Source organism: Pseudophryne corroboree, chromosome 4 (genome assembly GCF_028390025.1).
Source record: "Pseudophryne corroboree isolate aPseCor3 chromosome 4, aPseCor3.hap2, whole genome shotgun sequence".
Classification (NCBI taxonomy): Eukaryota; Metazoa; Chordata; class Amphibia; order Anura; family Myobatrachidae; genus Pseudophryne; species Pseudophryne corroboree.
The window spans coordinates 321,141,651-321,145,813 of NC_086447.1; the positions used below are offsets into that span (position 1 = coordinate 321,141,651).

Sequence of the window (4,163 nt, forward strand, 5' to 3'; positions counted from 1 at the left end):
AATAAAGATCACAAGTCAGTTTGTGATGAAAAAATTCACTATTTTGAAGTAACACAAAATGTTCTTACATTCCAACAATTTAAACATCACGCTTGGTACACATGGTATCGTTTTAAAAGTCATAATGACTAATGACCATGTCCAATGTCAGTTTGTGATGAAAAAATTCACTATTTTGAAGTAACACAAAATGTTCTTACATTCCAACAATTTAAACATCACGCTTGGTACACATGGTATCGTTTTAAAAGTCATAATGACTAATGACCATGTCCATTTTCTTAGATGTACGGAAACATCACACATGGCAATAATTTAAAAACGTATTGCTTTTAATGATGAATGATGATCTGACATCTTTTAATGGGCATGAGTTATGAATGATGATCTGACCATGACCATTTTCTTAGATGTACGGAACCATCACACATGGCACTAATTTAAAAACATATTGCTTTTAACGGACAGGGTTGATGAATGATGACAGCACATTCTTAAAAAAAAAAAAAAAAAAAAAAAAAGCAGTTTGTTATCTCTGTAGAAGAACATTACCGCCACCTACAGGTTTATGTGTTGACTCAAATCGGATTTTCCGTATTTTGTATTCATGTACATTAGTTCATAAGAACCATTTTCGATTGTTATTTAGCTACAAATCAGTAAGCCAGTGTATATTTATGGAATCATAAAATAATTTTGTATTCATGTACATTAGTTCATAAGAACTTCTGTATAATGCTTTTTATGAATTAATTTTATTATTAAATAATTTATGAGCTTTTTATGAGCCTCATATTCTACAGTATAAGATATACCCAATTGGAATGACTTCCATTCAATCTATACAAGTAGTTTAGACCACTCAGGATTTTTATTTTTTATTTTTTTATTTATTTATTTATTTATTTTTCTTCTGTATATATAATATAAATGTATTTGGTATGCGTTTGATGCGCTGTGTATGACATTTAAGAAACAGCTAAAAGATTATATCTTTATTGTAACTGAAAATAGCCAGTGTATATTTATGGAATCATAAAATAATTTTGTATTCATGTACATTAGTTCATAAGAACTTCTGTATAATGCTTTTTATGAATTAATTTTATTATTAAATAATTTATGAGATTTTTATGAGCCTCATATTCAACAGTATAAGATATACCCAATCTAGAGTTTATATATTTAAAAGTCCCGCCCCAAGCATCTTGGAAATGTGGGACGGCGTACCACAGGTTGGTGGGGGCCATATGGCTCACAGCCAGTGTTATAAGAACAGGACGCATCACTGATGTGCACTGAGAAGAAATTTCAACTGAAGCTGCAGCGCTATACACACTTGAAGTTATAATGGTAAGTGATGTTATTATTATTATTATTATTATTATTATCATAATTATTATTACTATTATTATTATTATATTTATACATATTGCATTTTTTATTTTATTTATTTATTTATTTATTTTATTTTACAAATATGGCTCTGAAGGCTGTTTAAATATGTGGTAATAGCGACATGTTAATATTTCAAACCTATTGGACAGTTGCAAAGCGCAGTATGAACTCATATGTGAAATGCATCGCTAAACAGCAACATCAATGTGGGTATACCCACATTGATGTTGTTGTTTAGCGATGCATTGTAACACATAGAACATATAGTTTTAATAATGTGGCTGTCTGAATGTTATTTAAATATGTGGTAATAGCGACATCTAGTGGTTCATTTTGGGAATGCGCCAACACATTATTTCAACTAATTCGTTTGATAGATATTAACCGTCTCTCATTTTCATTATTGGTTCAGAGACAGACAATGCAGAACATCAACAGCAAAAATTATTATTATTATTATTATTATTATTATTATTATTATTATTATCATAATTATTATTATTATTATTATTATATTTATACATATTGCATTTATTTATTTATTTATTTTATTTTACAAATATGGCTCTGAAGGCTGTTTAAATATGTGGTAATAGCGACATGTTAATATTTCAAACCTATTGGACAGTTGCAAAGCGCAGTATGAACTCATATGTGAAATGCATCGCTAAACAGCAACATCAATGTGGGTATACCCACATTGATGTTGTTGTTTAGCGATGCATTGTAACACATAGAACATATAGTTTTAATAATGTGGCTGTCTGAATGTTATTTAAATATGTGGTAATAGCGACATCTAGTGGTTCATTTTGGGAATGCGCCAACACATTATTTCAACTAATTCGTTTGATAGATATTAACCGTCTCTCATTTTCATTATTGGTTCAGAGACAGACAATGCAGAACATCAACAGCAAAAACAGATCTTATTCTTCTGATGATGATGATGATGCTTTGCCAAGTTATCAAACCTCTCAAAGTAAGCTATGTCTATAAATGACATTGACGCGTTTTTATTTATATTTCAAGTTTAAATAGTATGAAATTATAGTCAAGGTCTACAATTTGTTCATTTTTAAAAGATTAAATAGTATGAACGTACAACAGTCTGGATACATTGATAAGTAATTATTAAATAGTAATTATTAAATAATAATTATTTTCTCATTTTTATTTCCCCCGATTTGACAGTGATCACAAATACAGAGAATTTCGATTTGTCTGTTGATAGTCCCTTTGGCTTAGACTTCAGCGCTATACCGGATTTTAATAATATTTTGGAATTGGCGCCAGATTGTGAGTAACATGATATCTTTATTTATTTTTTATTTTATTTTATTTTTTTTTTATTTTTATTTATTTATTTATTTATTTATTTTTCCACGGCTAAAGAATTAAAAATAAACCTTGTACAGTTGTGCTGATTTGTTGTCAACTGTACACACTTTATATTCTCAGTAATGAATCGCTTTTTCATGTTATTCTAATTTTATACCGTATGTAATATTTATTTTTTTCATTTTTTCACCGGCTAAAGATGCCACAAAAATGGATGATGCGACGGCTGATGGTATTCTACGGGATATATTGAACAAACCTGATTATTGTCACAACACCTCTATACAGAACAGCAATGTTGTTGATGAGCAACCGTTTTTCCCACACGCTACAGGGGGTCGTGCTAAAACATTCGAATATAAAGCAGGTGTGTAATCAAACACTGTTATATGGTATATTGTTATGCGGTTATTTAAATACTGATTTACAGGCAGATGCGTTTATATTTATTTTATAATATATGTATTACAGATGATGCTGTAGCAATGCGCTATGCACCGACGATACCAACATGCAGTGATACAGTAGCGCAAATACACCGTCTTAGTACAAGCGGGAAAATATCAAAACGCACAACCGCCGCTGAAACGGAAAGCCATCAATTCGCAGCAGCAGGTGTGTAATCAAACACTGTTATATGGTATATTGTTATGCGGTGATTTAAATACTGATTTACATGCAGAGTCGTTTATATTTATTTTATAATATATGTATTACAGATGACGCTGTAGCAAGACGCTATGCTCCTTTGATACCAACAGTCAGTGATACATGCGCGCAGATACACAGGCCTAGTACAAGCGGGAAAATATCAAAACGCACAACCGCCGCTGAAGCGGAGAACCATCAATTCGTAACGCCGGCAATTGTACATAAGGGCGTTGCTAGGTCATCAGTTATGGCTGTGCATAACGGCTGTATCGTCCCGAACAAACGAAAGCCAGCTCGACCAAGAACGAATGAGAGAAGTCATAATTCAACATTTACAGATCTGAAAAGAAAATTGTCATATTCCGAAAATGATAAGCCGCAACGGAGAAGGATCGCGTTACAAACTGTATCATGCGTAAGTAATGATGTTGCTGTAACATCAAAACACACAGCGTTTAACACTGCAGACCGGGATGTCGCTGGTAATACAAAGACTGTAAAGGTTAAGAGGGCATCGCGTCTCTCAAGAAGTAATGTTAAGCAATTGTCGCAATCCGCTGTAATCACAATTCCAGATACACAGGTTTGTTCTGAAACAGAAACAAGGCACATAGCAGGCATTGGTTTGTTATCAAATATTGACTCAAGAAGTAATGTTAAGCAAATGTCGCAAGCCGTTGTCATTACTATTACCGATACACAGGATTGCTCTGAAACAGAAACAAGACACATAGCTGGCAATCCTGTGATATCAGATATTGATGACATAAATG

The 4,163-nt window shown here is 32.1% G+C and overlaps 1 long non-coding RNA gene across 1 annotated transcript; it reads left to right on the top strand.

Annotated features, from left to right (window-relative positions):
• The first annotated feature begins 2,598 nt into the window (after nt 1–2,598).
• LOC134911380 (uncharacterized) lies at nt 2,599–3,866 on the top strand. The gene is made up of 4 exons (XR_010176526.1): nt 2,599–2,697; nt 2,939–3,106; nt 3,211–3,354; nt 3,459–3,866. It is a non-coding gene; the product is annotated as an uncharacterized LOC134911380 (long non-coding RNA).
• The last annotated feature ends 297 nt before the right edge of the window (nt 3,867–4,163 follow it).